At 36.5% G+C, this 16,226-nt stretch overlaps 2 long non-coding RNA genes across 2 annotated transcripts; one reads left to right on the top strand and one right to left on the bottom strand.

Moving 5' to 3' along the window:
• Positions 1-248: 248 nt before the first annotated feature.
• LOC111415965 (uncharacterized) lies at positions 249-1,013 on the top strand. Its single transcript, XR_011642021.1, has 3 exons — positions 249-525; positions 581-670; positions 724-1,013. It is a non-coding gene; the product is annotated as an uncharacterized lncRNA (long non-coding RNA).
• An 8,311-nt stretch (positions 1,014-9,324) lies between these two features.
• LOC139432016 (uncharacterized) lies at positions 9,325-10,153 on the bottom strand. Its single transcript, XR_011642020.1, has 3 exons — positions 10,025-10,153; positions 9,693-9,889; positions 9,325-9,402 (listed from the first exon to the last, which is right to left on the bottom strand). It is a non-coding gene; the product is annotated as an uncharacterized lncRNA (long non-coding RNA).
• Positions 10,154-16,226: the final 6,073 nt, after the last annotated feature.

The raw sequence follows: 16,226 nt of genomic DNA, 5'->3' as shown, positions 1-16,226 counted from the left end.
AATGTTCAGTTGAAGTAAATACTTTGGTACATACGCTTGTTTAAAAATAAAGATTGCGGAAAGGAATTCCTAAATGAAATCCTTTAGTGTCCGCTAAGGATATTATAATAAGTCAGAAATGGCTTTTCTTTGGAGCCAACTAACTGTAGATGAGATTCTCTATACGTCGGGAATCTATGCAAAAACTAAATTTGTTTACGCGCGAACGTACCCGGTTGATTAAGAAACGCCTGTGTTACGTCCATGTTTATCTCGTTACGATTTATTGTGCCATTAATGTTCTAAAAAATGCTATTACAGCATACCATAGCGTTTGATGATGTTGATAACGTGCCTACAATACACAATAACCCATTTCCTTAAAGTACGGCGACGGTAGAACATTAAATATTAGATTTAACATGTTAATCTACGCAGTTATGTTACGATTGGTGATTTTATTTACGTGTATTACTACAGAGACACTTTCAACTAAATCAGTATCTATTCCTAACATAGTAATAAACGAAACAAGAACACTGTTTGGTAACGTTAATTTTTGTTATCTCATGTGAATACTATTTATATTATTATATTACAGATATGTTGGTGATGACTAATTCTTCATTTGACCTTCAAACTGTAACAAGGAGAAACATTACGATTGTACCAAAATATATAGATTCCACAGGTAGATTTCCTTGATATAGTTGTCATATAAAGAATTGTTTATTATTTTTGTAGATTGTCCACAAGATGAAACATATAAAAGGTGTGGTAGTTGTCCCCAGAGATGTAATAAAATTAAACCGCATTGTGCACGTAAATGCTATAGAGGTTGTTTTTGTAAAAAAGGATTAATAAGAATGGATAAACTATCTCGATGCGTTCACAAAGATGTTTGTTTAAACATATTAGAGAAGATGAACCATAAACAAAATTACGAATACGTTGTAAAATATTTGTAAACATACTTATTACGAAATTAAATTGTATGTAGGTAACAAGCAGGTTGAAAATAAACAGAAATAGCTCTGAGAATCGACATACTTAGAGAGTATTGTTCGATAGAAATCGTCCAGAAAATAATGATTACCCATCACTTACTCCTTGTTAGAACAACAGTTACGTTTAACTATCTCTCCACGACAATATCTCTTTTATTGCAATACATAAATTCAAGTTAATGCGGTATTGAAAATGGCGTCAAGTATTCTATGCACGCCGTTGTGATGTATCGTTATAATTTACATCTTGAGAGTTTTGAATGGTGCGCGAAGTGCTGAAACCGTCCTAGATACCATGGTGTCATAGGTTAATACCGCACGTCGTCCACTGCGCGTATTCCTAAATAATTAATTATTGTTCGAGTACAAGTGCTCGGCAGGTGTTGGTAAAAAAACGTAGGAATCACATCGGCACAAACTGATATCTCATTTATCACCGCCAAGCTCGCGAGTTCCGAGGCCTTATCCGCTAGGACTCTCACGGTATCAATCACTTTCTAATACGAGCCGCCCGGGAAAGAAATTGTACAATAGTGTTCGTGTAATTTATATGATGACACGGAGCCGTGCATTTTCTACATGCGGCGATCTCGGATGACTTATTCATTAAGACCGCCGGCTCTCCATTAGGCGCTGTGGGATTGAAAAGTGACCGAGGCTAGGCACTTAAACTAGAATACTGACATGGGAACAAATACAAGAAATCTCGGCTGGCGTACTTTCGACTCGATGCTACTGGTTCCGGACCTACTTTACTGTCCTTACTTGATCACTTGGAACAACAAAACCACTTTTTTCCCAAGAACGTACCGTTTTGAAGAGAGGATCACTAAGAAACCTTTAATACTAGTAAATAAAGACTCTTTCTCTATTTCATTCAACTTGAAAATGTCCCAAAAAACGTTGCAGAGAAAGGAAAGAAAGCTAAAGTTAAGTTTGAATATCTTATCCTCGATTCCTCACCCAAAGTTTATTTAGTCATTCATGCGAAAAGTCCTTTGGTTGCGACAACGATGCCTGCCCCGCTCACCGGATAAGGTAGTTTTCGCAAGTGCCTAATACGGCTCAGCACGACGTCGCCTAAACGCACAGGCGTACTACAAATGAGCGCGGATCCGTTGAAATCCGTGTAAATATTTGCATACCCGTCCACTAACAGTTATTTTTATCGACCGTGCGCGTCAATAAAGCAAGTTTATCTTGAAGATCGCGCAGTGCCGACTTTTTTCCATTCTCTGCCGGCGCAGATGGACGTGCGTGCGTGTAATGCTAGTAGTCTCTTAACGGAATGCGTGAACTTTGATTTGATCGAACCCATTGGTTGTATTCGCATAAACACGCACTGTTATCTTTAAGTTACTATCTTGGCGGTACATCGGCCTAACGATTTAACATAAAGAAATATGGATTTGGTTCCGATGGATATGGGTTCGCCACAGAAAAGTTTATAGATGTTGACGGTTGCACGTTGTGCATTTCGAGCGCCCATTAATACATTTATTGCCTTCGCGGAATTTTCTACGGCCGATCCGGCTTTGGTACCGAAGAGGGAATCAAAAGGCTACCCGTACACCGTTACGGACGTGATACCAGTGCAGAAGAAAGCAGAGATTTATTCCGCCATCCGTCTTAGCGACGCGACAGCTCAACATAACTATAGCTACATACCGAAACTCGTCTTCCGCCAACGATAGCTCCATTGAGCTATTACTCCCGAGATCGGCCGGTGCGTCAACAGTAGCCTAAAGAGATGTTAGCCCGTTTGACGAGAGCATAGATATACCGCCACACACAGATGGTAAGCAGAGGCTTTTGCAAATCCGACTTTCTCGTCACCAAAACATCGGCACCACCACCGATAAATACCTACTCTTAGAATTCCGCTTAGTGGAAGCAGGAACAATATCGTCACGTTATCTAACGTGCGGCTAACGTCACGTACACGGTGGGACGTCGAGAACTACACAGTATGTGCGGTATGGACAAAGAAAGGAACGAGTTATTTCCTGGTGGCTAAATATCGGCAGATGATCCATTAAGCTGTGCCCGACACGACCATATTTGTACCGGTGCGACTTTTTCTAAATTGCGAATTAGCAATGATGATCTAGTTCAAGATACCAATAAAGGTGTTAGCGTCGATATATATATACGCGTTGGCGCGTGCTGTGGCATTTTGGTATTCCTTTTTTCCCGCTACACCGACCATCCAACTAACAACACTTCACGCGTCTCATCGCGACTCGTTCCCGGAATATATACTCGCGAATTCCTACGGGGCATTGTGTTCTTACCGTGCGTGTGCTTAATTCATTCATTGATTTCGATTCATTAAGTCCAGAACGCTGCGGGCATCTCATTAGTTGATTTATCTGGTGACAAGATCTTCATAATGTCCCTTTGCCTCTATACGTATCAAATAACGTCGTTATGTAAATTGCTACACGAGTGTATATGCTTAAAGGGCATTCGAAGTAACATCTTGACTTAATGCAGTACTAAAATTCTTCTTATTACAATGAACAGTATTTGGTATATATGAGCATAGTTTATTAAGTATTTTTACGATATCATATTAATTTCTTTTATGTACAATATACCAGTATATCAATATTTGAGTAAATAATCTAATAGAAAGAAATGTAAAATTATGTACATAAGTACAGTAAAATCTCGATATAATGGACCTTGTTCGAATGGACTTCGGATATAACGAACAAAATATTTTTAAGTCATACTATTAATATTATCTATTTAGGCCTGCCTTTACCACCTCTAGTTAAACTGGTCGACAGTCTAACTATCAGACAACGTTTATTTTGAAGTTAACTCTAAAACTTATTCTATATAAGGCTATTTGGTGGTTAAGGTAAAAATCTAGGGGAATGTTGTAATGACGTGTTGGTGACGACGTGTAAAAGAGGTCCACAAATCTGTCAGCGATTAGTTAGCGGCAATTAACTTTACCGCAAATCAGGCCAAAAAGCGCATTCGGGGGGCAAATTTTAAGCCTGAAAAAATTACAGTTTTAGTGGACTTGGCGACAATAGCGACGTTACTACGTGGAAAAAAACAAAAGGTAAGATTTATATTAGCAAACACTACAAACAATATAACATCTTATGTGTAATAGACATGGGAAATAATAGAAAGAGAGATAACAGCTACCACGGATGTTTCGCGGGACACTAAAGCATTAAAAATGAAATATGATAGCTTAAAAAATCGCACGGTCAGCAAATATACGCCAAGCGCAATGGGTTCTAGAGGTGGACTTATATTGCCGATAATGTACAATTAATTCTAAATAAATTTGTGTACCTTGTAGGATTAATTCAGTTAAGTATCTAGTGTATACCCTGTGTATGTAATTCAGATTCCGCACATACTTCTCCAGCAATGACATCGTTGGCGTTAAATGGCGACAATGGATCACTGCCTCAGTCCGAGAAACTCCTAACAATAGGTAGTTCCTTGGAATGGGCTCCGTTAGAAGTATGTGTGGAAGCAGAATTGCAGTCAGAGGGAGGACCTACCTCATCTGTTGGTACACCAGTACTTAATGGTATAGAAGAACATGAAAATATGTGGAGCACATGGACTTCAAAAAATTTGCGGAAACACAAAGCCAACGTTTTGCGAACAACAAGAGAAACTAAAGGTACAGTCAAAATAGTAACTAACCTACTATGTATCTGTCACAAATTTATCTGTCTATATGGTGCAGTATAAATAGCGTTTTTTATTGTATATGTATCAATATCGTTGATAGTAATAAAGTTTATTTTTATAAATTGCGAAAATAATTGATTATTAATCTAATCTTTTGTTGTTGACCTCTATGTCTTCAGCATTTCGTTGGACATCATCCTGGATGTCTTCAAACGGTATATCGTCTTCAGGTGGTAAAACGTCAATCATATTGATACACATGTTATGCCAAATGGCTGTAGCAACAATGATTGGTTGTATCCTAATAAATGCAAACCTAGTAAGTGATGATGCATACTTTCGGAAATTAATGCTTACCTATCTATTGCCACTCGTATTTCTAAACTCAAAATTTTAAGCCGCCAAAAAATCGTGTCTATAACATCATCTGGTGATTGAATTCTAATATAAGTACAGTTAATAACACCAATTACTTGTGAAAACCATACAATTTCGTAAAATTCCACCTGATTTCTTCTAACTTCATCAGCATTACTAGGCATCTTTAAATAGTTGGGTCTTAAAATGGCAATAGCTACTGATACTAATTTTATTATGACTGAAGCAAACGATTCGCTGATTCCACAAAAGTCAGCTACAGCCAATAACATAATATTGCCCATGGCAAAAATTTTAACATGAGCAACAATCTATTTGAAGCTGGGATTGCCAAATTTCCAAAAAAAATTGATTATTAATTCTTCTACTGATAAAGACTACTATATATAATACCTCTCCGTTCGTGGTTTGATGTCATTATTAATTTGTGGGTGAACACATTCCTTTGAAAACATTCCGATGAATTAATGATAAAATAGATCATTAATTTCCTCAAAGACTTCTTTCTCATCAATTTCAATCCGTTCGAAATCCATTATCGTAATAGTTTTTTAATTCAATCGCTCTGTTACACAGTTATAAGACGACAAGAGCACCGTGTTAATCACTATTATGGAATTGTGAGGGTTTTTTATGATTTTAGATTAGACTTAAATGATACGCCATCTAGTTACAAATGACTAAACCAATTTATCCGATAGGTAAATTTTTATACCGAAGTCCAAACCGGTAGGTAAGAATCGACCGAGAATATCTACCTGTTAACGCTATCAACAAGATAAATATGGTGGTAAAACCCAATTTTTGCGCTATCCGTTAGTTAAAGTTATCAAGCACTTTAACTAAAGTTGGTAAAAGCTTAATACATTTAAATATAAATGTTAGCGCTCATAGATAGTATCTAACTCGGGTTATTCCTCAAGTTGCTCTATGCCATGTTCATAGATAAACTCGGGGTATTCTCCTAGTTGTCTATACAATGTATAAATCAAAGACGGTGGCTTAGCCGTACGTCTCTTAAGACGGCTAAACTCGAATGTTTCTAGTGTTAGTTCTAATGCTAATGTTAGTTCTTGTTTTAGTTGTTATTTAGCATTAGCTTGTTGTATATTTTTTATTGAAATAAACTAAAAAAAACTAGAACTAATACAAGACCTAAAACTAGAAAGTTTCGGGTTTAGCTGTGCGTCTGTAGACGAGAGTGTTTGTTCTAGTTTTAGATGCTATTCAAAGGTAGATTGTAGTATATTTTTATTGAACTACATTTTTATAAGCTATTTAATTTATAATATTTCAAGTTATGATTGAGAGTAAATACTGTTTCACAACAACGGAGAATAAATTTATATATTATGAAAGTTACGCCCAAAAGGTCTCATTGCAAAAGTTTGCACGAGCTTGAGTACAGTTAGAAAGCATCGAATCGACCGACAATGGGGCTTTAACCTCTGGGGGCTAAACTCAATTTTCATAATTCACTGAACGGCTCGCATACCTTTTAATTAATCGCACGCAACTTAGAGATCTTATCGTTAACAAATATTTAAAAGTCCATCGCAATACAAACACCGCCGGAGAAATTAATGGCTTTATTGTGCTGCTATTTAATTTATACTTAAAGAAGATGCACTTTACAGTTACATTGAGGCCAGGCTATTCAGACTTATAGCGTCTCCCCCATTTGTTAATCCTCCACCGCCTCATAGTTCAAGTGGAGACGAACAAATTGCTCCTTCAATATTTGTCAAGTAACCAACGTTGTTGATCGTCGTAAAGCACCTGGTAGACAGAAAGAAAGATCCGCTGCTAGTTGCCGACATGGCACAAGAAACGGCACCGACGAAGTCACTGAAATTAATCCAGTTCCCAGTTTGCGAAAAGAACGGCTGAGTTACGCGGTGTCCTGTCGCAAATGGCCGTAAATCGGCGCGCGAAAAAAGGGATTTATCGGGACTTATTGATTACAATGATTCCGCGCGGACATAATGCCGCAATTATTGGTCGTAATTCCTAAACGGAATTCGATCGTCGCTTATAATTACAGATCGCAAAATATATAACCGTCTGCCGCTAGATTCCCATCATAAATTGAACTCGCGATACAAATTGCTCATCTTTTTCTTGTCGATTCTTTTCCTTTCCAATTTACTACTGTTGACCCTTTTGGTTTACAATCTTCCATTGTGATGTAACACGCAAAAAGTACATAAAACAATCTAGGGAAACATACTGACTCTTGTCATAGCACATTGTCACCATAGTTTCATCATTCTGAAGACTTTTCTTTCTCTGTGTGGTCTTATCCAAAAATTGAAATTCAGCCGAAATTTGTGTTTTTGTTACACAAGATTTTAATGATAGTTATTATAACAATAACGTTTCCATTTCATGGTTATGCTAACATTCTGTTTAGGTACGTGTCTTTGAAAGCAATACGAAATTAGTGCTATCCGATTCCTTAAGAACACGGAGTTGGTCTCGGGTCGGCCGATATTGCAGAGTAGACCGTTGTGGCGATAGCTGTTATCATACTGGAGCCGTGAGAACGGACACCTATTCAAAAGACTCATTGTCCACGTTCACACGATCTCGAATGCCAACTCTATTATACGCCAATTATTTGGCTTGTGTTATACATATCACGCGCCGCTTGGTAAGGAGATGCGAAACGTGATCACGAATTTGTATTTTTGTTGTGCCTCGTTTAGCACGTGCACTCGTCCATTGCTTGACCTCATCTTATATAACAAGACGTAACAGATTCATTAGTGAAGAAATTAAAATTGTCGAATATTGTAATATTATTCGAATAAATTTTCTTCCGTTCTTAAATAGGAAGTTGTGTTCCCAGACCGCCAACTCATCGGTTTCAGGTTGCACAATTTTTCCGTGCTCGCGTAATCATGAGGAGAACGTACTTCTATTGTGGTTGGAAGGACATCACCGCCTTCCATTAGTCATCGCTCAGGGAGTAATGTGCATAATCAGAAGTTGAAATTGCCTCAGGTGGGTGTACGCGTAATTGTTGTGTTTATGGAAGCTGGCGCGGCTAAAACCGCTCTCGATGTAGGCAGATTGAAAATTAAGCCATCATAATCGCGCCGATATGGCGATGTGTGCACGCCCGACCGTGACGGGAGCTGCATTATTCATAAACGGTTTTAATTTCGTTCGATGTGCTCGACGCATCTCCATAAATCAAAGAACAGATTTAGAGGATGGTTTTAGCGGAATACTTACAGAATGAAACACGGATGGATATTAAATGTTTTATTATCGTCTCGATCAAATGATATATTGCCGAATATAATATTAATTACTATTTATGTATGTATTTGCGTATGTCAGAGTTATCCAAAGTAATTTTTCACATCTGACACGTCCATAAAGAAAAACAAATATAGTGGCCCGTATATCGACGATTTCGATAAACTAATTTTCATACCGGACACGTGCGCGCACACGGCGCCTCCCGCTTATGAAACGTTATCGTTCATTATAAATAATTACCAATTAATTAAACGACACGACGCGACGTCTTGGTGAATCCTCCTCGATCTAACTGTGCTTTCTGAGACTTAACTTACGATCCGGTTCGGGCCGCTCGGTGGCGTCTGGTGACATAAAAGCGGAAAATTTGTTATGCTCACATTGTCCCAGCAGAGAAAGGAGCTCGGAGTGTCGGCAGAGGTAATGGTCAGCCGTCTGACAACACAACTTAATCATCCGACTAATAACGCGCATAGTTAATTTATAAGCGACGCTACGAAAGTACGCGTTTTCGTATAAGAAATTGTTTCGTGGCGAGGTCTTATCCTTCCGCTTATGGGCATGCGGGAAATACCGGCGCGATACCATCGACAATGCGCTAGCTTATATCGTATATGCGTGCGGTCCACCTCGGCATATATTAACGTGTCAATTATACAAAAAATGATAAATTATTATTTAACGAGATGGACCGTGTTTATTTTTCAATGATTTATTTTGTTGAATTTAAATGTGTCGTTTGAAAATCATGTATAAAGATATATCTATACATTAGACACACATATACAAAATTTTTTTTGTTATGTTATTACATCTTATAGTGTGTCCTCAATTTGTCTTAAGGTAATATACATTCATTTATAATAGAAGGTATAATTTCTACGTAATGTGTATAACGTTCAAAACAAAATTCATTAGTCTGTTGTGTTGTGTGTTTGGAAAGAGCAAATATAAGAAATCGGTGATACTTTTCACCATATATTTTGTTACACCTTAATTACAAACACAACACGGGTCCTCGCCTAGCTCAATTGGAGATTGGGTCTGGTAAAATTTCTTTAAGGCACCACACAGTTGCTCCCGTATTGTCCACGAACTGTGACGTGAAGTTGGTAGAGTGTGTGTTGTAAACAAATGACAAAACAACAAATGCAACAACAAACAAAAAAAATAAGTCGAAGATTTGAGTTGCAAAAATATTTATTTGGGATAATACCCAAAGAACGAAAAGCAAAAAAAATGAACAACAAAAAGATTAAATTTAGAATTTCGCAAAAATTGAAAAGATGATTAAAACAAAACGGTAAGTACAAAACAAATAACTGAATTATATATATATTACTTTTAACTTCTAATTCTTTATTTTATTTTAGGTTTTTATCTGACCTTGACTGTGATGAACCTAATCCAGTAAGTCTTCTTCTTCAGCAACGCCTTCCACCATTTAGAAAAGGATGGATATTGATGAAAGAAATGGAGTATTGGATTCCAAAAATTGATTCCCAATATAAAATTTAATAATGTGTTTTCTTCCAACAGGAAATGTAAATAAACCAAAGAAAATGCTCTCCAATACAAAAGGCCTAAAGCGAAAATAAAGAAAATTAGGAAAAGAAATAGAAATGAAAAAGAAGTGTGAAGAAAAAAAAAGGAATTTTGTTAAATAACGCAAAGATTGTTAAAGAGTTTTAAATTAAGGATTAAAAGAAAAGTCTTACCTCAGATCTTCGAGGCCTTAACCAGGATAAAAATTTTGTTTTTAAAATATGATACGAAGAAAATCCGGATAAACCGTAAACAGGAATGAAATAATCACTTCTCAAACTATTTCGCACACAAGTGATAAATCCTCCAAATAAGGAAAATGGAAATTTCCTACCAAATAATTTAAAAATTACCAAAATGGCTATCACCAAAAATTTCCGAAACACACAGGTGTGGCACGTATCAAAGTTGGTTTTAAAGAGAGCGAGAATCGTCTCTGAAGACTTGTAAAAATACTCTCGTTGTACAAAAAAAAATGAACGTGCGCATAAACAAAATTTGAATTAGAGAAATAAAAAGAAAATAGGAAACAGAATTGAAATTAGAAATAAGAGGAATATAAAAATGGAAAATTAAGGAAGTTCTAGAAGTACGCTGCTAAAAAAAAATACAAACAAATAAATGTATTAATAAACAATAAAAATAAATAAACATATTACGTTACGCGTATTATGCAACCCAAAATCTTCCTTTTTTGACAACACAAAACAAATTTACACCAAAACAATACATTAAAGACCTACCAAAAAATCAGACCGTTACAATTTGATATTACAGGTTATCCACGAAATTAATTGCAATTCAATGTGGTATATTCTTTTGTACTTTGATTATCTTAAGTGTAGGATGTTATAACTTACAGTTGATAATATAAGCCTTTCGAGTCCCCATCTACTTAATACTGCGTATATCTAACATATGCGATAATCATCTTGTGATTTAATAGAGGTATTTAATGCATGTCCATTCTACTGATTTTAGCGGTTTCTGCATTTTTTTTCAATGACACTTCTTGCTTGGTTTACTGCTATAGTGTAGGAAAACAAATATGATATGTTTTATTTAGCCCTAGCTTTATTATTATTAATTTTATTAACTATAAGATAATTTGACCTCGGTTTAAGGGGGAACAAAAGTGTAAAGGCGGTGAAAAACAGACAATGTAATATTTTTTTTAAATCTCACTCATACATTGTAGAAATGTCGTAGTCAGTGGTACTTTAAATGTCGCTTAGGAATTATTAATGTACAAACAAATATGTATCTTAAAGTACAATTATATTGGTAGCTGGAACACATTGCAGGAAAGAAGCCCATTGCTGGTTGTCACCATAACTCGCTTAATAATGATCTGAAAATAAAAAGAGAAGCACTGCTTAATCTTTAATAATGTAGCTTCAGTTAAGCGTATCGGATTTAAAAAATAATAATTGATGTCAAAATTGCTGATCAAAAGCAAAAGTTCAAAAAATCGAAGATTCGTCTTGTCAGAGGGCCAATCCGTACACTCAACTCTAGATAATTTTATGTAAATAAATTACGTATATACAGAATTTCAATGTGATTTTGATTTCTAAAGATATTGTGTCAACTAGTTCAAAAAATATTGATTTGAGAAAAACGCGTTTACAGATTTAAATTAGCACTGGTGACACAGCATAGGAGGTCATAACTCGATACCCTAGGTACACTGATTTAGACAAATTATGGAAGCCCAGCACAGGACTAATATGTAGGAGATAATATGCGGAACGAATTCGCGTCATAAAGTGGAAAGAATGAAGAACAAGGATGAGCAGATGCAATAAAGAGAAGGGATGGTGATAAAACGCTTAATATATATTTAGATTTGCTAAAATAGTAAGAGGGGGCAGAATAACACAAGGAGTAAGAATAATCTTAACCAATGTCCAGTGTCCATTATAGTAATATACTCCAGTATACACATATAAGCTCCAGTATAATACCCGTAATTCTAGAGCTGGTCTAGACATTGTGCTTGCTGTACAAGTCAGAATATTGAGCAACGGATGATAACGATATCTGAAAAAGTGGAAATTTTTCGTTGAATTTGGAGAGATCTCTAATAAATTCGTTTAATTGCTACTGGTTTTAAAAGTTTGGACTGAGGTCCTGGCGAAGTATAAAACAAACTTTTCTAAGAGGTAGGCCGTTGAACTGATCGTTGTAATCTGAAAAGTCAAAGACATGTTTCGATAACTTATTTCGCTAGCTGTGGTTGATTAGCAGCAAAACTGATCCTCAAAACTATGAAGCTAAGAATAATGAAATATACCTCATGTCCAAAAGTTGTTCATGTCCCATTACAAGTTCGAACATGATAGGAAAAGCAATAGTTTACGTGGATGTTCGGATCACCGTGTAATCATAGAGCAATAAATTTTATTTTATTGTATTTTATTTTTATTTTATTATGTTAAAAAAATTTAAAAATTTATTGTTCTTTATTAATTTTGTAATTTATTAATCTATACAAAAATTTACTTTAAACATCATTGTTCGATGAGAAATCGCATACATAACTCAAAAATTATTATCTCAAAATGTTAGCTTTCTTTTGCTTAGACTTACAATCTAATAAAATGTGGGGAAGTGCATCTCTTTGTAATATACTACCAAAGGTTAACTCTGTTCCTAATGTGTAGTCTGACAAGCTTAACTAGCTCAAGTCTATTGCATATGGATTGATTTCAAGGATGCATAAGGTGCATTGCATTTTGCCATTTAGTCCATATCAAGAATTTGGGATCGGAGTTTATAACATCCTTATGACCTCATATGACATCATCCATCTCGTAATATAATAATATATATATATATATATATATATATATATATATATATATATATATATATAATAATCAAGCCAAATAGGGAACTCTGAAGGACACCTTTGTTATTGAAGTTTATGCAATGCTCTAACCCCAAATTTTATCTGTTGCCACTTGCGTGACCGATGAGCTACACTGCCAGAAACAAAGCGAAAAGTTGAGAGAAGTTATTCCAGTAGAATATCAAGAGATACGCTATAGACAGCCTGCAATAAATCCAGAAATATACTTGCACAAAACTCTCGTCTATACTAATCATCATAAATTGTATACCAACCTTTCAAATGCCTTGGAGAAGATTGGAAGAACACTAATTGGTTTATAATTTTTACTTTCGCCGACATACACCGGCATCCCTGACATAATATTCAATTCGATTAGAACCTAGCTGAGCTAGACTATCGATATAGATCTCCTAACATTTAACTAACAGGATTTAACTAATGTCCTTAGAAAGAAAATGATTATCAGATATAATGATAATGATAATGCCATCAGCAGAAGTAATCAAGATGCAAAAGATGCAATTATATACTACTTGAATATTTTGATGAGGTACCTAAACCCAATGGTATTAAAGTTTTTCACTTTAAAACTGTTAAGAATGTTGTAAAGACTAAAATATACGAATCACAAAAGCATTTGAAGGCCATGTGAAAACGGACATTGAAACATTTTGTTTCATGGTTAGATCTTTATCAATACCTAGAACGTAAAAAAAATTATTCGTTACCAGCACATTTAAGAATTTTACCATTTTTGTCATTTAAAGCAAAGATAACCAGATTAGGTAAACGAATAGGATATATAATCTCAGTTATTCGAAGCGGTTGCACTTATATGAGTAAAAGACTTTTATTGGTAAATCGGTTGATCTGAAAAGAGTCTTTTCAAACGCCGGTTTCTACTAGAAGCGACTTTACCACGGTACCGGGTGCTTGTCCGTTGCCATTAGCGGTACCGCCATCTTCCTGATACACTTTTTCCTTAGTCTCCGCTTCCTTTTATTATCGCCCGTTCACTGTTAGCGTACTCGAGATTTACTATAAAGGGCCACACGGTCGCAGTCGTAAAACGTAATTACCTTTTGTTTTATTTTGCACCTGCCCGAGTTGAGGAGCGTCCAAATCGAGCGGCTTCCCGATGAAGTACGGCTTATAAGATAGCGCGGTCGCCGCCGACGTTCCCGTTCGAACGGGATGGAAGTTGTCGGAAAAATCGGAACAATGCCCACCCGAGTTATGCATTCGGAATGGCGCGGTCGTAAAGGAGGGGGCAATAAATAACGCGGCTCGCAAATGTCACGGTGTCTCACCGTCTGGCATCTTAACCCGGTGCTCATGCGGCAAAATCGTTCATTAACGACTATAATAGTAAATCAAATAGTAAGTACGAGCAGGTACGGGTCCTCCCTAAGCTTCGATGAATACCGTATGCACACTGCGGGCAGAAGATTCCTACTCAACCGTACGGTACAATACTTCCTATATTATACCTCCTCTATCACTATAATTACGCGTTGTGTAAGCAAAATTTTCTAAAAGGTTATAATTGATGTGTGTTGATGGATGTAACTTGGACGGGAATCCTATAACCTACGAAGAATTTCGAACAAAGCACCCAGTTTTTATTCGCGTGATCCATTCCTAGCGAACTCGACGTAAACTACATTGCTAGGTCGTGTATATGCAAATTCTTTGTACTACTTGCAAGGGAACACGTGATAATTATACCGGACCTGTATCCCGACCTTCTCTTATCAGATGCGTAACAATAATTGACTACTCGTTAATGAATAATGCATTACGGAGCAATGGTTTGTCCAACATATAGCTTATTATCTCGAGCTCTGGCTTCGTGCAAAACCTACCTCGAGGAAATCTGCGCGGGTGTAAATCACGGCTAATTATGTATTTCATTAACGTCCACTATGTAACATTGATTTTCGAAGCGATTTCGGAGGATTTTCTTTAATTAACCACTAAACGTTTAAAAACGTTAATCTATTTTACAGAAATACGGGTAATGCATCAAAACGTTAGTTGAATAGTTGAAATATTGCTGGTGCGGTTACCGTAATGCGAAACATTAGCATTATCCAATCGCGCGTTATAATATGAGTTAAATTGCTGTTGCGAATTTAATCCCTATTATAAGGGGATTCCACACGGAGTCGCCTTGACCGCAATCGTTGCCGCTTAAAAGTTCTCTACTTTTACTCTCATTCACGTTTTTTCGTCGGTCGTTAGCGCGGCCGCGAAGTTGAAGCCGAAAGCAAGGAGGATATCAACGGAAAATAAACTTGGCGTTAAGCAACAATGCAGTAGTTTAACGTTTGATGAGATTCACGTCAGCGTCGTAAACTGCTATAATTACCACAGTGAACGTAAAAGTGAACGTGTTACGCGATGAGACCGACTCTTCATGTATTTCTACAATATTTCAACTGTTTCAAGTTTAACAGGAACGTAAATAACTGGTGTTTATATGATTTATATCCGGGAAGAATTAAGAAACAAATCATATCCTAACGAAGTATTCACAAAACGCCTCTAGTTGTAAACTGAAATGAAATGGAGAGATGAGAGAGACGTGCAGTTTTAGTTTAGTAATATATTGAAGCTATAATTATCTAAGTTCTCGTAAAATAAATTCTTTTGGCGTTAGTTTAGGTATATAAATCATTTCTTAATTCTTAAAATTAAGCTTCGAATATTTTTTGCACGTTTTTAAAAAAGATTTAGCTTATTATGGTGATGTCGATAAATTTGCATCATACATTATTATAACCGATCACTAATACATGTAACGCAACGGGGCTATTAAAGATGCATTACATTTCGTGATATTTGAGAATTAATAATGCCTGACGTAAATCCCGCGGCGATCGCCTTCCCGATATTATTATTCCTCGAGGATCGTCGGAGGTCTACTGCCGACCTCCTGTACTAGATTTCACGTCGAAATCGGCGTTTTGCGTGCGAACTGCACATCTGATTAGCAAATGGTAAGTGGTCAATTGTTGGTATTTCCTAAGTTAACATTTATGCGATCTCCGGCGATCGGCGCGTCACGATCCGGAGCACCGCGAACGCAGCAATCGCCCCCACGCTTAATGACATTCAAACGGTTTTAATTGCGGGTGTTGTTATAAACCTTGGTATTTATATCATCAGTTCTCACACTCATCCGTCCGAACGAGAGCGTCCTGTTCGCTAACGGCAGGTGTATTGCACAGTCACTCATTAAGGTTAGATAATGGTCGATAAAAATTGCGCATTGATGAATTGGCCAAGGACGATACACGGTTTAATATCTAATTACGGGGTATATCGACAAGATTTAATCTTTCTATCGACGCGGTCGACGGATGAATAACGGTCTCTAATAAGGTGGTCAGATCCGGAGGCGATCGTCTTTGTCATTATCCTTTCGCCCACTATCCTTTTTGTTGACCGTTGTTGAGCCGTCGCGATCTTGTGAGAATATTTAGGTAGCCAATTTCACAGACGATTCTATCGAA

This window comes from Onthophagus taurus, chromosome 1 (assembly GCF_036711975.1).
Source record: "Onthophagus taurus isolate NC chromosome 1, IU_Otau_3.0, whole genome shotgun sequence".
Lineage (NCBI taxonomy): Eukaryota > Metazoa > Arthropoda > Insecta > Coleoptera > Scarabaeidae > Onthophagus > Onthophagus taurus.
The sequence above is the reverse complement of the archived record's forward strand: the minus strand, read 5'-3'. Positions and strand labels throughout refer to the sequence as shown.